General features: G+C 35.7%; 1 pseudogene; it reads left to right on the forward strand.

Annotated features, from left to right (window-relative positions):
• Window positions 1-20,802: 20,802 nt before the first annotated feature.
• LOC102482949 (elongation factor 1-alpha 1 pseudogene) lies at window positions 20,803-23,300 on the forward strand (annotated as a pseudogene).
• Window positions 23,301-23,560: the final 260 nt, after the last annotated feature.

Below are 23,560 nucleotides of genomic sequence, written 5' to 3' on the forward strand. Positions count from 1 at the left end.
CATTGCCATCTTCCCTGGGGTGTGATTTCTTGCTTTGTATCTCTCTGGCAAAAAACAAGTGCCCTATAGCAAACATCTCTCAAAAAAAAAAAAGAATGTGTTGCTGAATTTCCATGTTTATAGACTTTCCAGTTTTATTTGGCCACTTGAAACTTTAAGTTTTATTCCATTGTGGTTAAAAAGCTACTCTGTTTGATATTAGTCTTAAATTCTTTTCTTTTTTTGGAGAGGTTTTTTTCTTTTTTTTTTTTTTTTTTTTTGCTTTGGGGGGGGGGTAGACAGAGAGAGAGAGAGAGACATAGAGACAGAAAGTGAGAAATCACCCTCCAGGGGGCATGGTCACGCCACAATCCATTCTCCTCCATTCTCCTCTCGGAATCTTGGGCATGCACGTACACGTGCCCGGCATGACTTTTAAGCCACCAGGTCCGGGATGCAAACCACGGTCAACTACGTGGGAGTCCAGCGACACAGCCATTACGCTAACTGCTGGTTCCCTAGTCTTAAATTCTTAAGGCTTGCTTTGTGATCTAACTCATAGGTCTATCAATAGAGTATGTTTGCTTATGATGATTATCTTTTGGACTGTTATCTAATGGAGTGTTCTGAATGTGCATGTTTGGTCTTATTGGTCTACAGTGTTCAAATACCTTATTTCCTTATTGAAATACTGTTTGATTGTTTTATTCATTATGGAACATGGTGTATTAAAGTCACTTGTTTTTAACTGTGTTGCTATCTCTTCCTTTCTATTCTGTCAATGTTTGCTTCACATATTTGGGTATTCTGATGTTAGGTATATATATATATATATATATTCATTACCATCATATCTTAGTAAATTGAACTTGTTTTTTTTTTAAGAGAATTTTTGCTATAGGGCACATGCACACTCATCAGAGAGACAGAGAGGCAGAAAATGAGAAATCACCCCATCCCATAGGGAATAGCCACGCCAAAATCTCTTCTTCATTCTCTTCTTGGGATCTTGGGCATGGGCATGCATGCACACATACACCATGTGTTTTAAGCCACTGAGTCCGGGACTTGAACCATGGTTGACAACATGGGAGTCCAGCAATGTAAACATTACACCATCTACCAGTCCCTAAATTGAACTTTTTATCATTGTATAATGTCCTTCTTTGTTTCTTGTGATAACTTTTGACTTAAAGTCTATTTCCATCCTAATTTTCTTTTGGTTACCACTTGCATGGAACATCTTCTTCCATTCTTTTACCTTCAGCTTATGTGTGTTCTTAGATCTAAAGTAAATCTCTTATAGACAGCATACATTTTTATTTTATTTTATTTTTATTTATTCATCCAACCTATGCATTTTCAATAGGGGAGTTTAATCATCTTCATTTAAAAAAATTACTAATAAAAAAAGACTTATTATTACTATTTTGTTAATTGCATATCTCATAATTATTTTATCCTTCCTTTTTTTTCTTGCTGTATTTCTTAGTGTTTCATTGATTTTCTTTCTTTCTTTTTTTTTTTTTCTGAGAGATTTTCACTATAGGGTGCATGCACTCGCTAGACAGAGAGAGAGAGAGAGACATAGAGACAGAAAGTGAGAAATCACCCCCCAAGGGGGATGGTCACGCTGCAATCTCTTTTCCTCCATTCTCCTCTCGGGATCTTGGGCATGCACGCACATGCGCCCAGCGTGAGTTTTAAGCCACCGGGTCTGGGACATGAACCGCAGTCAACTATGTGGGAGTCCAGTGACATAGCCATTACGCTAACTGCTGGTTCCCTCATTGATTTTCTTTTTTGCAGTGACATTTTTGTCCCATTATCTTTATTTATTTATTTATTTATTTATTTTACCATAGGGCATGTACACTCACTGGGAAACAGACAGAAATGTGAAATGAGAAAGTGCCCCTGAGTGGGGTTGGGTACACCACAATCCTTTCTCATCCCTTCTCTTAGGAGGGGCAAATGCACATACATGCCCAGTATATTTTTCAAGCTGTCAGGTCCAGGACTAGAACCATGGAGTCAGCTTTGTAGAATCCAATGCCTTAACTACAACATCACCTGCTGGACTGCTTCTCTATATAGATATTTTCTATAGATATTTTCTTTGTGGTTTTCATAAAATATCTTAAGTTTGTAACAATCTGTTTAAAACTGATAACATCTTAACTTCAAATACATACAAAAATGCCATTCCTTTTCATCTCCAGCCTGCTCCCTATTTTAGGTTATTGATGTCACAAATGATTTATTTTATATTGTACATTCATTAATGTTTATTTCTCATTATTTTAATGATTTTGCATTTTAATTTGTATTCCAATATTCAAAATTATTTACACCACAATTTTACAATGCTATAACATTTTATATTTGTCTATATATTTGTCCTTACCAAAGAAATTTATATTTTCAAATGTTTTAGTATTGCTGTCTAGCATCTTCTGATTTCAATTTGAAGGACTCCCTTTAGCATTGCTTTTAGGGTGTGAATAGTGTTTATAAACTCTCTCAGCTTTGCTTATCTGTGGAAATATTTAATTCTCCATTATTTTTTGAAGAACATTTCTGCCAGATAGAGTATTATTGGTGGAAGTTGACTTTGTTTGTTTGCTTTCTTTTTTAAGTTTTGGCCTTCAAGATACATCAGTAGATTCCCTTTTTGCATGCAAGCTTTCCATTGAAGAATTCACTGATACTCTTATAGTAGCTTTCTTTTATTTTGGGTCACTATTGCTGCTTTAAAAATTTATTCTTTGTGGCTTTTGAAAGTTTGATTATAATGTGTACCGGTGTATATCTCTTTAGATTAATCTTTTTTTAAGAATTATTTATTTAACTTTATCTGTTCTTTCATTTATTTTTTAATTTGACCAGAGAGAAACACACGAGAGAGAGAGAGAGAGAGTAAGTGAAAAAGCAAGCCACCATGTCTGGGACTCAAACCATAGTCAACCATATGGTAGTGTCCTGCACCTTAAACACTACGCCACCCGCTGGTCCCCTAGATTGATCATTCTTTAAATTCACTGATCTTATTAGATTTGTATGCTCATTTCTTACCTCAAATTTGGGGAGTTTTCAACTATGACTTCCTCAAATAGACACTGTACATCTTTTTTCTCTTGTATCCTTCTTCTAGTACTCCCGAAATGCATATATTGATCCAATTGACTGTATCTCAGAAGTCTCCGGGGCTGACTTCACTTTTTTCATGTTTCATTTTCTTTCTTTTTTTTTTTTGCACTTCTGATTTTATAATTTCAAATGACCTGCGTTCAAGTTTGCTGGTTGTTCTTTATGTTTGGTCTAATCTGCTAACGTACTACTCTTGTGTGACATTTTCAATTCAGTTATTGTATTTTTTTCAATCCAGAATTTGTTTCTTTTTATACTTTCTATTGCTTTACAATATTCTCATTTTGCTTTTCCATTGGCTTTCTTATCTTATTTAGTTGAAAATCTGTGTTTTCTTTTAGCTCATTGAGGATCTTTAAGCGTCTTTGAGTTCTTTGTCAGGTAATTCATTGATTTCTATTACTTCAGTTTGGTTTATGGAAATTTGTGTTATTTTGTTTCAATTTTTCTATTGATCCATGTCTTTTTATTACTTTGTATGCTTTTGGATCATCCGTTGAGAACTAGGCATTTCAAAACCACTAATTTCTTCCAGTCTTGCCATAAGTTGGACCCCACTATGCCCACCTCTTCTAGTCTTTATGAACTAGTTTCATATACTTACCAATCAGCCCAGCTAGAGATTCTGGAGACCTAGCACACCTTTTCAAGAGATGTGGATTTTTTAGGTTTATGCATGAAATTTCCTAGTTAAATAAATTTGCCCCTGCTTTATTGCTATAGCCTATTAATTATTGTTTGTTCTGGCGTCTGTCTATAGTACTGCAATCTGTGTTGTAACAAGCCACAGTGCCTGCCTTTGTTTTCAGTGGCTCCCATCATGAATCACCACTCCCATTATTCTTGAAATCCCTTGGTCACCCAACTTAAAAATCAGAATATTAGTTGTATGTTTTAGTCTTTTCTTTCTCTCCCAGTGGAAAGGTCAATAGTTGGGTGTTTTCTTCTGATTGTGCTACACTATGCTAGAGAGAGAAAAGAGACTTAATGTCAGAAGTGCAACAACATTCCACTTAGATGTGGTTCTTCTTGGCCTTACACTTTCCTGGGGGTGCTTCAACCTCTAAATTAGTTTCTGGTGTTCTCACAAAGACAATTTGGTCCATATATCGTTATTAAGTCGGGGTCTTAATAACAAGGTTTGGAGGTGGCTATTTTTCTATTTATTTTTAAAATTTTTTAGATATTTTTGCTATGGGCATATGCGCTTCCTGGAGAGCAGAAAGAGACAGAGAAACAGAAAGTGAAAAAGCACGGGGAATGGCCATGGCACAATCCCTTCTCCATTCTCCTTTCATGATTTTGGACACGTGCATACATGCACCCAATGTGAGTTTCAAGCCACCAGGTCCAGGACTCAAACTATGGTTGAACACAAGGAAGTCCATCACCTTAACCACTATGTCACCTTCGGGTCCCAGAGGTAGCTATTTTTTAATCTTGCTGATATAATCCCTTATAAAAATAAACTTTAGCACAAAAAACTGTTAAACGGATAAAAAAGAATATTATATGTAGACAAAGGGGTCAATGTAAAACAATATACAATGTACAAAACAATATATGATTATAAACATAAATGTACCAAATACCAGTACTCAAAAATATATGATGTAAACATTGACAGAGTTGAAGGGGTATAATATAGGTCTAAAGAAATAGTTGGTGACTTATTGCTCAAGTGTCAATAATGGATAAAATCACAACACATATTGAAATGAAAATAGAGACCTTGAACAAAGATATAAACCAGTATGACATAACAGAATTACATAGATCACTCCACCACCAACTCTTGAGCACATATGTAACATTCTCCAGGATAAATAATATTTTATGCCAAACAACAAATCTTAATACATTTTAAAAATTGAATTATAAAAAGAATATATTTTATTAAAATGAAATGATCCAAGAAACTATAACAAAAGTAAATTGGAAACTTCACACATTTCTAGAAACTAACCAACACATCCCTACACAAACAGTGGATCAAAGGTGAAATCACAAGGGAAATTATAAAATACCTTGAGGCAAATGAAAACAATAACACAGTACAACAAATCTTACAGACTGCAGCAAAAGCAGTGCTAAGAGGAAAATTTATATCTAGTTGTAAATGCTTGTGTTAAAACCAAAGAGAGATCACAAATCAACAATCTAACTTTTCACCTTAAGCAACCGTAAGAAGAATGAACAAAACCTGAAGCTGACAGAAAGGAAATAAAAACAACTAACATAAAAATAAATAGAATAGCGAATTTAAAAAAAAGAAAATCAACAAAACCAAAGTTGTTTCTTTGAAAACATCAAGAAAATTGATAAACCTTTACACAGATTGACTAACATAAAGAAATAAATAAAAGAGGATTTGAAGAACTAAAATTAAAAGTAAATGTAGGAGCATTATTATGAATTTAATAAGAAGAAATTACTTTAAGAGAGAACTATAAACAATTGTAGACCATCACATTCAATAACCTGGATGAAATGAACAAATTCCTGGAAATACACAATGTAACGAGAGTAAATCATGAAGATATAGAAGATATGAATAGAATTATGACTAGTAAAGTGACTGAATTGGTTATCAAAAACCTCCCAAAAAAGATAGTTCTGGACAAAGTGTATCGCTAATAAATTCTGCCTAATATTAAAAAAGAATTTGCAGGGGTCGGCAAGTGGTGTAGTGGATGGGGGCGCTGGATTCCCACATGGCCAACCACAGTTCGAGTCTCAGACCTGGTGGCTTGCTTTCTCACTTTCCCTCTTTCACTCTCTCTCTCTATGTCTTTCTGATCAAATTAAAATAAATAAGTAAATAAAATGAATGAATAAATAAAATAAAATAAATAATTCTTTGAAAAAAAAAAGAATTTGCAGAATCCCTTTTCAAATTATTTCAAAACATCCAAGAGAAGGAAGTACTTACTGACTTTTTCTATGAGGCCAGCATTGACCTGAAATAAAAGCCAGAAAAAGAAACTAACATAAAAAAAGACTACAGACCAACATACTTTATGAATATTGATGTAAAAATATTGAATAAAATACTAACAAAATGAATTCTGAAATAATTAATGGAATTATACACAATGATCAAAATATTTATTTCTGGAATATCTGAAAAGGTGGTTTCACATATGAAAATTAACTAATATAATATACTACAGTGAAAGAATGAAGGATGACTGGCTCTTAGCCCAGTAATAAAGCACTGTGCATAGAAACCTGAATCCCACAACTGACTGGTGTTTGAATTTTGACCCTGTTGACTTCAAAATACACTTGGCATGTGTGTGTGTTTGGCAAGGATCATGAGGAGATGGAGAAATTAAGGGAAAAGGATTGTGGAATGACCACACCCCATTGAGTAGTGCTTTTTTACTCCCCTGCTGCTCTCTCTGTCTCTCTCTGTGGCAAGTCCACATACTTTCTAGCAATTACTTTTTCTTAATGAAAAAAGATTTAAATAAAAAAAAATGAATGAAGGGGGGAAAAAAACCATGATCATTTTAGTTGATGCAGAAAAAATATTAAAAATACTTCAACACTTTTTCATGATAAAAATGTTTAACAAATAGGAATACTAAGAAACCATATTGATAAAGGCCATATATAAAACCACCATAATGTCATATTCAGTATTGAAAGCTGGAAATTTTTTTTCACCTGAGATCAGAAACAGATCAAAGATGCCTGCTTTCGTCATTTCTATTAAGAAAGATGCCTGCTTTCGTCATTTCTATTAAACACAGTATTGGAAATCATAGCCAGAATAATTAGTCAAAAAATGTTTAAAAAGCATCTAATTTGGAAAGGAAGATGTACATTATTACTGTTTATAGAGTAACTGATCATATGTGGAATTCCCTAAGGATTACAGAAAAATAAAAACTGTTAGAACTCATAAATTTAAGAAAGTTGTATAGTACTAAATCAAAACCCAAACAGTTGCATTTCTTACATTAATAGTCAGAAAGTGAAATTAAGAATACAACTCCATTTATAGTAGCATAAAAAGTAAAATGAACTTAAGGACCCAAAAGACTTGTAGACAAATACAACAAAGCATTGCTAAAAGAAATTAAAGAAGACATAAATAAATGGAAGCACAGACTTTATTCATAGATTATAAGACCCTATATTGTTAAGATGATGATATTACTAAAGGCAATAGACAAATTTAATGAGCTTGCTATCAAAAGTTCAACTTTTTTTTTCCAAAATAGAAAAAGTCATACTAAAATTCATATGAGATTTCAAAGAACTGAATAGTAGAGTTGGTTATCAACGGCTGGGGAAAGAGACAAATGGGCTTATTTAATGAGTATGAAATTTCAGTTCAGAGAGATAAAAACGTTCCTGAAATGTGTTTTATTACTGATCACACAACAATTCAATTGTATGTAAAACACATGGGGAAAACTTTATGACACTGGATTTGACAATGATTTTTTTGGATATGACCCAGAAAACATAGGTAACAAAAGAAAATTACATTAATTTAATTTAATAAAATTTAAAGTGTTTTTTTTTTGTTATCAAAGGACACAGTCAACAGGATGAAAAGACAAACCACAGAATGGGAGAAAATACTTTCAATTTATATTATGTGATAAGGAATTCATATCCAGAATATACTAAAAGCTCTTACAACTGAACAACAAGAAAATTCCAACCCAATTAAAATAATCCAAACACAACCCAATGGACAAAGGGTTTGATTATACAATTCTTCAAAGAAGATACACAAATGGCAAATATATCCATAAAAATGTTAATAATAGCTAATAATTAGGGAAATATAAATAAAAAAATATAATAATTTTATAACCATTAGGATGGCTATTATAAAAAAACAGTAATACAAATTTTTCATGAAGGTAAAGAGGAATTGAAGCCTTGTGCATTACTGATGGGAATTAGAAGCAATTTGATAATATAAATATCGGACCACCATATGACCCAAGTGTATGTGGAGTTCTAATATGGATCAGGAACAAGGCTAGGTACTACAATGTTAAACTGAGTAAAGAAGATCCTAATAGGAAAGAAAGAGAAGTAAAGTAATACTTAGATTATAGTGTACTAAGTCTAAACATTGATGTATGAACGAGGTACAAATCTAGCATACTGTTACTCATCTGTTTGGAGAAAGACTAATAAAAGCTTTGTTTACAAAGGAGGTGACTTTTAAACTGTATTTTGGAGATAGCTGCATTATACCCTAGAATATATCCAACTTCTTCCAAGAAAACATGTATCTATAGTATAGACCAGTCATTTTATGCTACCATGGAGTTAGATATTATACTGCTCTTGATGTTAATGCCATGCACCTGTCCAAGTTCATTGCCCATATCAAGGCTTTCCCAAGTGATGGGACAGTTAATAAACTGTATTCAGAGTATATTGTAAGTGAAAAATATTCTTATTCCTTTTTCACTTCCCCATAGTTAAGCCAGTTTTCATGTCTGTGTGTGAGGTGGACAAATAATATCAAATTACAAAATTTAATATGTGTAGGACAAGTTATCACTGCCTAATTAATATCTGACTAGCAATTGTGATGCTCCATCCTCCTTGGAAGAACTTGCTCAATAAAATAAAAATTAATCAAGGCAAATCCACAAATGTTTATGATAATCACTGTGTGCACTGAACTGCCTGCTACATATTTGTTCCATTGATGGTTAAAGGGAGCGATTGCGACTATACTTTCATAATCAAGTTGGGTCAATAAGTCTGTCAATCTGTTGCCTTTCCTGATTAATGTTGATCTGCCAACAGTCATCTTTTCTTAGAATTTTCTAATATATTTTGATGTTTATTTATATTCATTCATGTTACTAGAGTTATAGCTTCACTGTTGAATCAAACATCCAAGTAAGAGCTATTTAAAACAAACCCCTTTAGCTTCCTTGGAATGAACAGTCAGACTTTATTGTGTAGTAAATTAATTTCAGTAATGAACACACATCTGAGATCTTTTCAGGTAATTAGTAGTTCCCATTAACCAGGAGCCTTGGTCAATTTCTTTGGAGGCTTCAGGCTGATCCGATAAGCAAGTTCTGTGATTTTACCACATTTCTCATTTGAAAAAACAGCATGTGGCAGGGATAGGAAGAGTTTCAAGAAAAAAATGTAAGGTATACTCTTTGGAGAACACTGAATGTAAGTATACAGTGATGTCGTTGAGAAATCTCATAGCACTGTTTGCAAATGAACTGTTGATTTTTGCTTTTCCAGTACTGGGAAAATCTTCAGAATGTTCTTGGCAAGTAGAAGCTTTTTATTCTCTCTTCTTTGCACATAGACCTTGCACAGAAGTCTGAGCTCTTTGGAATAGTTCTTGAAACAAAATCAAAAGGACCTCCACTTGAGAATAGTTTAATATTTGTTTGAAATACTGCAGATGGAAACTTATCACTATTAAATCCAGTGATTTCTTATTACATGAGTTAATTTGATAAAATTAAATAATGCTCAGAGAGCTAAGGTCTTACTAATACTGTCAATGTGTGAGTGAATTCCCAAAGGATGGAGTCTAAAAATACTACTTAATAGTTGTCCATCATCAAAAATTTTAGATCAGCCCCATTGCTCTTGTGAGAATTTTGTCTTATATAAATAGGCTCATAACATCACCTGGATAATATTGAGAATTACCTGCATTAACACATTTTTAACACATTTTGACTGGCACTACCAATCTTCCTTTGCTAAGGGCAGAATGACTACCAACGGCATGTATTCAGCACCTTGGAAGTAATGTTTCAAGTGAACCTAGAGGCTACAAAAATTAATTGGAGCACAAGAAGGTGTCTGGAAAGAGGAAAAATGAAAATGGCATTTCAAAAATCTGAAATTATTCTTGTTCAACTCAATCTAATTCAACATGGATACTGCTTGAGGGGAGTACAATAACTAGAATATTCTGTATAATGGGAGCCTAGGTTTAGCTATTTAATCAAGTGAAATATGATGGTGTTATAGTCTTCCAAATGGAAAATAGCTGAGTGCCTATCTGTCATAATTGGAGTTGAATACATGTTTATGACTTAAAAGGCTGCTCTTGAATCAATGCATAGGTTCACATCTCTCTGAACTAATACCTGGGTATTGACCATATTCTCTGTATGAACATGACTGTTCAGGAGGCTGTTGCCACTTCTTGGGTGAAATTCACTGTAATTGTAGATGATAGGATTTTCAAAGTTATCACATGAAACCATGTGAGAGAACTCAGTATATTATCTGTCATTGCTGACACCAAATAACACAAATTAGCTAGATTTTTAGCTACATTTCTTTTTGAAAACTTATTTGTCACTTCTTTGAGTAAGGATTTTTTTCAGAGATCAACCAATCTAATTAACCCACTTTAGTTCTAAAGCTTACTTATGAGGGCTCCAGCAGGTAGTATGCTGGTTAAAGCACTGGTTCCCACATGGATAACTCCATGTTTCAAGTACTGGACCTGGCAGATTGAAAAACATGCTGGGCATGTGTGTGTGCCTGCCGAGTCCAAAGAGAAGAATGGTGGAGAAGGGATTGTGGTGTGGCTATACTTCTGGAGGGTGCTTTCTCATCGTCTCTGGCAAGCGCATATGCCCTATGGCAAATATATATATATATATATTGACCTATGAGGAGGAGTTTACTGAATATTAATAGGACTTAACCATTAGCTGATGATGATTGTGAATTGAAGGTGAAGGCACAGTGTAGAGATAGTCAAGTAATTGGAGTCTTTCTTTAGTGTCTCACCACTCTATTTTGGTATTGTCATTGTTGGTATTTACTGGTTAGCTTACCAAACTAAGGTCTGAGAAGTGTTAGCTTATCAAACTAAGGTCTGAGAAATACTCGTAAGCCTGAATTTTGAGCTCTGATGAAATTGTTACCTGCAAAGTTGAGTTTTTTTTGTTTTTTTTTTTTTTTTTAACCTTAAGTGTAACATTTTTCTATTCAGTTAATAAATGCATGTGTTTCTTTTTTTTTTTATTTTTTTTATTACATTGGATTACATATAACTTTACATTGACTTCCATTGCTTTTTCAAAAGGGAATGCCATGCATGTCAGTCAATACAGAGGCATCGATCTCCCCGCTTTATCATTCAAAGTCTTTTCCATGCATTTCCCAATAATTATTATTATTATAATTTTTTAAAACAGTCAATCACTATTTCTCATTTTGCTTGTTAAAAGACTTCACCCATCATGAAATACTTCCCAGACCAGTCCAGTTGAGAATACTATACACGTCATCTTCAACAGATAATAAACCATATCTGTTTCTCACTAACATCCCCTCTATTGTTCACTTGCTATCTTTCTCTATCCTCTTCTCTTTTTTTTTTATAGTTTATTTTTTATTATAATTTTTTTTTTCCCATCGCAACACACAAATGAATTTTCCATCCAATATATACTGTGCGTTGGCTCAATCAAGCACGTCAACATATATGTTCTCAGCAAATAATTTCCCAATTCTTGTGTCCTGCATACCTTGCCTTTTGTTTTACCATCCTAGATTCCCCATCCCCCTCCCTCTGTTATGACCCATCCTCCTCCCACATTGTCCCTGTCATCCCCGATTGCCCTCCGTGCCTCACCCCTCCCCAAATGATCTGTCAGTGATCTTAATTAGTCTAAGTCTCTCCAATAGTTATCACAGCTGACACATGCCTCTACATGAACTCAAGTCTGACTTTAGGCCTAAACCCCATTGGGTAAAAAGAGCATACTATAAAGTAGAACCCAACTGGGCCCATACCGCTCACTGCAGCCATCAAATATCCAATTTTTTTTTTTAAATGGTACGAATAGTTTAACCGTTTTTTTTTGTTTGTTTTTTGTTTTCGTTCTTTTTTTTTTTCCCTAACATTCATTCCCTGAGCATCATCACAACGTACTAAATGTAATTTCCCATCTAGAATAAACTGCACAGTGACCCAATCAAGCATGTTATCATCAATAATATTCCACTTCTACTTTCTTGCTCATATGCTTTTTGACTGTTCCTATGTCTTCCTTAGAGAGACTTTTGTTCAGCTCATTTTCCCATTTTTTAATTGGGCTAATCATTTTTTTTTTGCATAAGGCACTTGAGTTTCCTATGTATTCTGGTTATCAGTCCCTTGTCTGAGGCATATTTAACAAAAATATTTTCCCATTCTGAGGGTTGTCAGTTCACACTTGTTACTGTGTCCTTTGCTGTGCAGAAACTTCTTAGTCTAATATAGTCCCACTTGTCTATTTTAGAGATTATTGCCTGTGCTTTGGGAGTCTTATTTAAGAAGTCTTTGCCTACTCCAATGTCTCCCAGGGTTTCCCCAGCATTTTCCACAAGTAGTTTTATTGTCTGAGGTCTTAGGTTCAGATCTTTGATCCATTTTGAGTTGACTGTTGTTAATGGTGAAAGATGGGGGTTCAGTTTCATCTTTCTGCAGGTGGATACCCAGTTTTTCCAGCACCATTTACTAAAGAGGTTTTCCTTTTCCCAATGGATTGACTGATATCCTTTGTCAAGTGAGCCCCCCAAAGTTGAGTTTTTAAATATCTGAACATAGGAATCTCCCAAATCTCCTCAGTCAGCATGCAATCCAGATCACAAAATCATATCTTTTGTCCTCTGGTTATCCATCTCTTGCTTTCTACATTGCAAGTGGATAACCAGAGTGCCATACCAACCACAATGTATCACAAAGCAAATCCTAAGGCATGTATTTAATAATATGCTTATTTATTGCTGAACTGCATCACAATTAGACATAAATGGTAAGCACTTCAAATAAATGACTTTAATTACTAACACTTTTATAAAGTCAAATCACAATCTTATTTTTCCTTTCAATTTGCTTTTTTGCCAATATTTATAATGCATGTCAACACTGACAGTTTTCCCTGATATCATACATCTTTTAATCATTATCCTCTTTACACACACCCACACACATATGGGTATCAACAGTCACACAGGTCCAAAGGCCAAATTTGTGTGGTTATTTTTTTTCCTAATGGTTGAGGAGTATTTGTTGTAATTCTGCCTCTTGCCTATGCCTCAGGTTGAGGTTCTTACTATACTTTGGCCTTTGATCTATACCTTTCAGAAAGGTCTTCTATTCCTTTTCTAATCTAACAAATCAGAGATTCTAAAATGAACAATACTCCAAATTTCTTTGACTGGAAACAAAACATTTATTTTATAATTTTGTATTAGAGTGAGGAGATGCCACTTTTCTTTGGGGCTTTCTCAGATCTAACGTTTGAGATATGGTGAATGAATATCACTTCAGGCTTTGAACCTTCCGGTAAATTCCAATAACAAAGTCATTTATTTTATTTTATTAAATGTGGAAAGCACCAGAAGATCCCAATATATAGGAACATGATTCCCCACAAGTAAGTCACAATCAAGAAGGGTTATTATCTTACCTCTAAGAGATTTGGAGGACCAATACAAATTATTTACCTTGACCTTAGAATTACAAGAATATACAAAGGATAGGTATCTGCACGCATTTCCTAAGACTTTTGTACCACATTACGACAACTTAGTAGCTTATTACAAAAAAATTTATTCTTCCACAGTTCTGGAGACTAGAAGTCTGAAATCAAAGTATTGACAGGGCCTCTCTTTGCAGCCTCAGGGAAGAAATTTTCCTTGCCAGTGCCTAGTTTTTCGTGATGTTCATCAATCCTTGGAATTTCTAGGTTGCATAACTCTCATTTCTGTCTCTGTTGTCACATGATGTTCTTCTCTATATGTCTCTGTGTATAGGAATACCAGTCAGGACCAGCAGATGGTGTAGTGTCTATGTTGCTTGACTTCCAGATGGCCAACCATGATTTGAGTCCTGGACCCGGTGGCTTGAAACTCACACTGGGTGTGTGTGCATGTATGCCCAAAATTTGTCAGAGAGAATGGAGGAGAAGGGATTGTGACATGGTCATATCCTCAGGGGCGGGGGTGGTGGTGGTGATTTCTTGCTTTCTGTCTCTCTCTGTCTCTCTGGCAAGAGCATGTGCCCTACAGAAAAAAAATACTTCAAAAAAAAAAAAAAGAATTCCAGTCTTATTAGGTTTAGGGTCTACTTTAATCCAGTATGGTCTCACTTTAGCTTAACTAATTATATCTTCAAAGACTCTATTTCCAAATAACTCCATATTCTGAGATTTTAGGTAGACAAGAGTTTTAGGGGGACTGTGATTGTTAATTTTACATGTTATCTTGGTTGGGCCATGGTGCTCAGGGATCTAGTCAAACATTATTCTGGATGTGTCTGTGAAAGTGTTTTTCATATGAGGTTAACATATTCTTTTCTTTATTTTTTTTGAGAGGTTTTTGCTACAGGGCGCGTGCACTCTCCAGAAAGACAGAGAGAGACAGAGAGACAGAAAGCGAGAAATCACCCCCCAGGGGGGATGGCCATGCTGCAATCCCTTCTCCTCCATTCTCCTCTCGGGATCTTGGGCACACATGCAAACGCATCTGGCATGAGTTTAAGCGACCAGGCCTTGAACCGAGGTCGACTACATGGGAGTCCAGTAACATAGCCATTATGCCAATTGCTGGTCCTGAGGTTAACATTTTAAATCATTAGAGATTGAGTAAAGCAGATGTCCCTCCATAATATCGGTAGGCCTCCTCCAATCAGTTAAAGAAACTAAGACTGACCTCCCTCAAGCCAGAAGAAATTCTGATAGCAGATTGCCTTTGAATTAGGGCTGCAACTCCTCTCTATGTGTCTAACCTGTCAGTCTACCTTGAAGATATTTGAGTTACACCTCCATGATCATGTTAGCCATTTTCTTAAAATTAATCCCTATTCTAAGAGCATCTTGGGCCAGCAGAGGGCATAGAAGTTAAGGCAGGTAGACCTCACATGGTTGATTCTGCAGTTTAAATCCAGGACCCAGTGGCTTAAAAATCATTCTGGTGCATGCGTGGATGCGCCCAAAGTCTGGAGAGGAGAAGAGAAGAGAAGAGAAGAGAAGAGATTGTGGCTTTGTTTTTTTGGATAACCTTGACTAATCTAGACTGTTACTGAGGCATAGGGTACTGTTGTAACACATTTCTAAAATTACGGAAGTAGCTTTGGAATTAGATCATGGGTATAAGATGGAAGAGTTTTGAGATGAATGTGAGAAAAACCCTAAATTGTTTTGAAGAGATTACTGGTAGGAAAAAAGGACAGTAATGGTGGTTCTCTTGAGGTTTCAGACAGGAATGAAGAACATGTTATTGAAACTGAAGGAAAGCTGAATCTTGTTATAAAGTGGCAAATAAGTTGGCTGAATTATGTTCTAGTATTAGTACAAAGTAGAAAATTTGAGTGACAAATGAATATTTAGCTGAGAAGATTTACAAATGAGATGTTAAAAATGTAACCTAGTTTCTCCTAGTAAAATATGAGAGGAGAGAACTAAAGTGAGGGAAAACTTATTAAGCAAAAAAGAAGCAGAACTTGAAAGTTTGAGGATTTCTCGGTGTAGCTATAATGTAAACATCAGAGAAAGCATGTTCCAGAGAAAACACCAACGGTATTACTAGACATTCACTCAATCAAGAGATTTAGATGTGACTCGTGCATATAATCAGTCATCTCAGTAGAAGCCAGAAATAAAAATGAGGTTATATCAGCAGAAACTCTGGCAGCTTGGACTAAAGGGGACAGAGATGAGACAAAGTTAAGAAAGGCTATAGGACTTCTGGGATTCTACAGGATGGAACAATGGAGCTATCTAGTTACAAGCTTGCATTATCCTTCAAGATTAGGAAAAAAAAAATAAACCCTAAAGTGGTTCAGAGATTAGCAGGACTGCTGTTCCACAGGCCCAAGCTATCTCCTCTGCACTTCAGAAGGAAGGGCCTCCTTCTTTCTTTCTTTCACAACTGACCTTTCAAAGGTAAGGCTGTATCCCAGGGCTGTGGAGTGTGCATATGTGGTGTCAGTGGGCTGAAAAACAGTCACCACATCTATTATTCTAGACTGAGCACAAAAGGGGAGTTTGAGAGTCTTCTCTGAGTAAGTGCCAAATAGTAAGGGCTGAAATAAGGGTCAGGTCTTTGCATATTCCTTTCGGACCCTTACTGTCTGCATGACAGGTTAAGCATAACTGCATATATGTAATAAACTTAACCTGGTCTACCTTCAAAATCCATTTCTTTATGCTCTACTGAGTGTATGTTTATGTAGAAGAAGGAATGATCTCTTTTATTACCTTTGCCAATCTTATTGGTGTCAAATGTATCTTCTACCTATGATTGTATTTAACTTCTGAACTCTTCTGGTCAAAGCCTCTCACAATCTCTCAAACTCTTTCACCTTCCCTCCTAACGTGTACCTTCACACAACACACTTTTCCTGGTTTATCCAGCCTACGTAATTCTATTATTATCCCAGTAATAAATATTATTCTCATGCAGCAGATGCATTTATTTATGAATTTGAATTAGTGGAAATAAAACAGTTAAAGAACTTTTCAAAGGTCAAAATTAGGTAGGATGCATGTGTATTTTTTGGAACATGAGAGAAGGTGGGACCCCTATGAAACATTCTCTCTTTGGGGGCTGACAGGTGGTGTGCTGTACTCCCACATGTCCAGCTACAGTTCTAGTCCCAGACCTGGACACTTGAAAAGCACATCAGGCAAGTGTGTGTGCATGCCCAAAATCCCAAGAAAAGAAAGAGATGGGATTGCAGCATGGTCATCCACCCGGATTTCAGAGTCTCTCTCTGTCTCTCTCTTGCAAGTGAGAACATGGACCCTATGATAAAAACCTAAAATAAATAAATAAATAAATAAATAAACCCTCTTCCACTGAGTTACTCTGATGCAGAGGAACTTTTAAACATAATTCTGGAAAGAAAAGTATTAAGACTAAGTTGATGACATTGTTACCAGTTGTAGACAAAAGTAATAACCAAATTGCTACTGGATAGTACTTAGGTGCCAGTCTATGTAATACAGGCATCTTAAATGTACATAGCATTGGATAAAAATCCTGGTGTTTTTCAAATAAATGCAGAGTTGAGTGCAATTTTCAATTTTCATCTGGCTTTCTGACTTCCTGTACAGATAATTCTGAAGTCTAGATTTCAGTCTTTATTTTGGTACTACTTGTGCAGAGTGCTTGGTACTGATAATTTTCATCCTAGCACTATACAACTACATAGTCATGGTGTGAGTTAAATTGGCCTGCTATAGAGTACTATGAACCCTCTGATACACCATATGAATCGTATAGGATTAATAAAAAAAAATGCAAGCGAGGAGAATTTTATGTCCATAAGCAAAGTATTTTTGAAGCCATAATCACAAAACTCCTTAACCAATTCTGCCTTGTACATTTGAATACTTATATAAAAAGCAAAATTCTGTCTAGTAAATGTCTAAAAAAAATACAAAATAGAGGGCAAATGCAAAAACAAAGGGCAAATGCAAAACCAGTAAGGTGAGGTTTTTTTTTTCATTTGCAACAAGATAGACTTTTTTAAAAGAGGAAAATGAAAATACTCTGAACTATTCATCCCATGCTGAGAGGAGAGACAAGCAGTAACTCTGATTCTGACTCAATTCTTACCATTTGCTTGGTTGGCTGCAGTTTCCCCTGGAGCTTGAATATATTCATTAGACTTTCAGTGAAAACTAAGACTGCAGAAAATGATAAAATACTTAATGGTAAGCAGTGTTTTTCCAGCTTCAATGAATAGACTCCTTAATTTCATGCGAATTGAGAGCATGTTCATGTGAGTTTCAAACAGGATCCAACCTGTAGAAGCTGTCAACTGTGTAGCAGGGCAGACAGAAGAAACATCTTTGAAAGATAAATACCTGGGGCCCGCAGTTGGCATGGTGGTTAAGGTACTGGACTCCCACTTGACTGGCAACATTTTCGAGTCCTGGACTCTGTGGTCTAGAAATCATGCTGGGTACATGTGAGTGTGTGCCCAAAATTCTAGGAGGAGAATGAAAGAAAAGGGATTGCTGTGTGGCCATTCCTCCTGGGGCGGGGGAAGATATCTCACTTTTCCTCTCTCTGTCTCTCCCTGACAAGCACATATGCCCTATGGCAAAAACTTAAAAAATAAAAAGAAAAGAAAAGAAAGATAAATACCTGAAAATATGATGTAAAATTTATAGCAAAATACCAATATCTAATTCATTTGCCCCTTCTTCCTATTCCTTATCACATTTTGGTTTTCAGAATATTTTTTCCCTAGTTTTCTTTCTGCTATTAAGTTTATTGTGTGTGTGTGTGTGTAAATAAATTAATAAATAAATATATACAAATCAGGGCCTGTTTCACAGCCTACTGCTTAAGGGAGCTCAATTCCATATAGTCAGCTGCAGCTTGAATCCCAGCCTCAGTGATTTGAAAAACACTGTGGTGTGTGTACATGGTTGTTCAACATCTCAAGATGGAGAAATGGAGAAGAAATTGCAACAAAACCATACCCCATTGAAGGTGCTTTCTCTCTCTCTCTCTTTCTCTGTCTCTTTCCAGAAAACACAAATGCCTTCTGGCTATTTAAAAAAAATTCTATGCCATATTAGTCATTATAGTGGCATCAAATTTTTAATGGCTTTACAAAAATCTTAAAATAACTTTTCATGTATGTTATGTTTGTTTGAGTGTAGTTGGATTCATTCTCTAAGGATATATATTTTATTTTTATTTGAGAAATAATTCAAACATTCTAGTTATCTTTATTTTATTTTTCAAGCTTTATTTGGGTATTGTTGACAAATTAAAGTTGTATATATTCAGGACCAGCAGATGGCGTAATTATTACATCACTGGACTCCCACATAGTCGACCACAGTTCAAGCCCTGGACCCAGTGGATTGACACTCATGCGGGCATGTGTGCGTGCATGCTCAAAATCCCGAGAGGAGACTGGAGGAGAAGGAATTAGGGCATGGCCATCCCCACTGTGGGGTAATTTCTTGTTTTCTGTCTTTGTCTCTCTCTGTCTCTCCAGTGGGTGCACATACCCTATAACAAAACTCTCTCTCTCAAAAAAAGAAAAATTGTATCTATTCAAGGTATACAGTGTGATAAATTGATATGCATATAAATTGTGAAATGATTACCACAATAAATCAACATACTCATCAATTTACATAGTTATCTTTTTTGTGTGCATGTGGTTAGAACACTTTAGATCTCCTCCTTTAGCAAATGTTAAGGTCCCATGGGAAGTCACTCCAAGTATTTTAACTGGTACCTTGAATTTCAGAATGCATACTGAATATTTGATACTCAATACTTTCCTAATAGCCATAATTTCCTCAACCTGATTTTTAAGGTATGTGTCTACAAAATACATTCTGAGGAGAACATAAGAGAGCAGAAGAATCAGCATAAAGCTGTTCATCTAAAATCCTCTTATTTTTTATTAATGGTAAAAAATTTTTTTGTATGTACAGTTTTTTGTACAGGAATTTATAAGAGTAGAGGAAAGATGCTGGAAGATAAAAATGAACTTTCACATTCTTTAGATTCAACCTGTTTTACTGACATCTCATATGAAAATTTATATGACAACCAGGATAGAAACAAAACTATTTAATTTTAAGCAATCTTGTTTAGTTAAATAAACCCAAAATGAAAGCTTATATTTTTAATATTTGAGAAATTAAATGTAATTGAGGCCAGCAGATGGCATAGCAGATATGTCACTATACTCTCGCATGGCTGATCACAGTTCAAGTCCCAGACCCAGTGGCTTGAAACTCATGCTGGGTACATGTGCATGCATATCCAAGATCCCAAGAGGAGTAAGGAGAAGGGATAGCAGTGTGGCAATTCTCCCAGCCTGTCATTTCTCACCACTTTCTCTCTCATTGTCTCTATCTCTCTAACAAGGCCACACATCAGAAAGCAAAAATCTCTAAAAAATGAAAAAAAACCATAATAAATAAATAAAATTATGCACGGTGAATGTTCAGATTCTTAGTGTACTGTTCAGTCAGTTTTGATATATACATGCCAAGACATAGAATACTGTAATCATTCCAAAGGCTTCCCTCATCCCCTTATACAGTTAATCACTGCCTTGCTCCCCACCATGAGAAGCAAAACTTTTTCCAATTTCAATCACCAGAGGTTAATTTTACTCAGTAAATTATTGTTCTTATTATTTTTTAGGATGTAATTTACATAAAGGAAGAGTTATCCACTTTAACGTATCGTGCTGTGAGTTTTGGTAAATGTATACGTGTAGCCATCACCACAATCAAGATACAGAACAATGCTTTCACTTTTCCAAATTCCCCATGTCCTTTTGTACTTCCCCTGCCTTCTGTTGCTGATCCTTAGAAAGGATTTAAATGTTTTCTTTCCTACTTTTGGCTTTGTAAAAACATCATAAAAATAAAGTCACAGAGTATTCTGTCATTTTTTAAAAATTATTTCCAGAAAGTACATGTGATTACCAAAGAGAAAGAGAGAGAGAGAGAAACCATCCTCTCCAATGAGGCATGGTCATACTACAATCCTGCTTCCTTAATCTCTTCACCCAAATAGGATTTTGGGCATGCACACACATGAACTTAGCATGATTTTAAAGATTCTGGACTGGGATTCAAACCTGTGTGAGATACAGTTTCCTATGTACAGGGCTTAACCTCTGTGCTACGGAACAGTCCAAGTATGCAGCCTATTGAGTTTGGTTTCTTCTTTGGAGGTAAGTGCATCAGGTTTCAACACCATGATTTTTAATCACATCTTGTGTGCCACTAGTTCATATTTTTTTTTTTAATTTTGAGTAGAATTGCATTGTACCAGGGAAGTACCATGGTATGTTTATCTATTCTCTAGTTGAGGAACATTTGAATCTTTCTCAGCTTTGTGTGATTGTGAATATAGCTGCTATGAACATTTGCACATGATTTTTTATGTGAACATATACTTTTAATTTACAGGAATGATGTCTTTGTGCTCATTCCTAACACTAAAAATTTGCATCTTCTCTCTTATTGATTAGTTTGGTCGATTGTTCATGCGCATTATCTTTGCCTTTTCCCCAAGCTTTTAGTTTCTTTCTTTGTTTGCTTGTTTTTTTTCCTGTTGTTTTTCCATTCTCAATTTCCTGTTGGGATTCCTGTTCTTATCTTCTAATTAAAAAAAAAAATTATTTCATGGCCTAGAAGTTGGTCTATCTTGGGGAATGTTCCATGTGAATTTGAAGACTTTATATTCTATTGCTATTGAAGGGAGTGTTTTAAAGTGTCAATTAGGCCAATTTGTGAATAGTATCATTCAAATATATATATACTTACTGATTTTCTGTATAATTATTTTGTTATTAAGAGAACATGTTGAAATATTTAGCCATAATTGTGGCTTTGTCTAGTATCCTATTAATTCCATAAGTTTTTGCTTCACTTATTTTGAGGCCATGTAGTTCAATACACAGGTATTTAGGGTTATTGTATCTTCATGGAGAATTGACTATTTTTGGTGTTTTTCTTTACCTCTGGTAATATTTCTTGTTTGGAATGCTATTTTGTTTGCTGTTAATAAACTATCACAGTTCTCATAAGCCAGCCACTGTGGTGAGTCTCTGTTTCACAGGACAGGATTTGTTAAAGTTGTCAAAAATAAGGCCTACTTTAAGAGATACCAAATGAGCTTTTTTTGTAATGGATTTTCTGCCAGAACACAGGTATCATGAAAATCACCACTAAATCAAAGCCAAAATAGGAAAGGAGAAGACTCACATCAACATCGTTGTCATTGGACACATAGATTCCAGAATGTCCACCACTACTGGCCATCTGATCTACAAATGTGGTGGGATCGACAAAAGAACCATCGAAAAATTTGAGAAGGAGGCTGCTGAGATGGGAAAGGGCTCCTTCAAATATGCCTGGGTCTTGGATAAACTGAAAGCTGAATGTGAGTGTGGTATCACCACTGATATCTCCCTGTGGAAATTTGAGACCAGCAAGTATTATGTGACTATCATCTATGCCCCAGGACACAGAGACTTTATCAAAAACATGATTATAGGCACATCTCAGACTGACTGTGCTGTGCTGATCGTTGCTGCTTGTGTTGGTGAATTTGAAGCTGGTGACTCCAAGAGCAGGCAAACCCGTGAGCAACATGCCCTTCTGGTTGACACACTGGGTTTGAAACAACTAATTGTTGATGTTAACAAAATGGATTCTACTGAGCCACCCTACAGTCAGAAGATACGAGAAAATTATTAAAGAAGTCAGCACCTACATTAAGAAAATTGGCTATAATACCAACACAGTAGTGTTTGATCTTTCTGGTTGGAATGGTGACAAGATGTTGGAACTAAGTGCTAATATGCCATGGTTCAGGGATGGAAAGTCATCCGTAAAGATGGCAATGCCAGTGGAACTACACTGCTTGAAGCTCTGGATTGCATGCTGCCACCAACTCGTACAACTGACAAGCCCTTGTGTCTGCCCCTCCAGGACGTATACAAAATTGATGATATTGGCACAGTTCCTGTCGGCCAAGTGGAGACTGGAGTGCCCAAACCTGGTTTGATGGTCACCTTTGCACGAGTCAATGTGACAACTGAAGTAAAATCTGTTGAAATGCACCATGAAGCTCTGAGTGAAGCTCTTCCTGGGGACAATGTGGGTTTCAATGTCAAGAACATGTCTGTCAAAGATATTCAACGTGGCAATGTTGCTGGTGACAACAAAAATGATCCACCAATGGAAGAAGCTGGCTTCACTGCTCAGGTGATTATCCTGAACCATCCAGGCCAAATCAGTGCTGGCTACGCCCCTGTACTGGATTGTCACACAGCTCACATTGCTTGCAAATTTGCTGAGCTGAAGGAAAAGATTGATCACAGTTCTGGTAAAAAGCTGGAAGATGACCCTAAATTTTTGAAATCTGGTGAGCCATTGTTGACATGGTTCCTGGCAAGTCCATGTGTGTTGAGAGCTTCTCTGACTACCCTCCTCTGGGTCACTTTGCTGTTCGTGATATGAGGCAGACAGTTGCCGTAGGTGTCATCAAAGCCGTGGACAAGAAAGCTGCTGGAGCTGGCAAGGTCACCAAGTCTGCCCAGAAAGCTCAGAAGGCTAAATGAATATCCCTAATTCCTGCCACCCCAGTCTTTATCAGTGGTGGAAAAACAGTCTCAGAACTGTTTGTTTCAATTGGCCATTTAAGTTTAATAGTAAAAGACTGGTTAATGATAACAATGCATCATAAAACCTTCAGAAGGAAAGGAAAATGTTTTGTGGACCATTTCATTTTTTTTTAAATGTGTGTGTGTGTTCGGCAGTTTTAAGTTATTAGTTTTTAAAATCAGAACTTTTTAATGGAAACAACTTGGCCAAAAATGTGTCACAGAATTTCGAGACCCATTAAAACAAAGTTTATTGAGAAACCTGTGTCTTCCTTTGGTCAAAGA

Source organism: Tupaia chinensis, unplaced genomic scaffold (assembly GCF_000334495.1).
Source record: "Tupaia chinensis unplaced genomic scaffold, TupChi_1.0 Scaffold144482_1, whole genome shotgun sequence".
Lineage (NCBI taxonomy): Eukaryota > Metazoa > Chordata > Mammalia > Scandentia > Tupaiidae > Tupaia > Tupaia belangeri.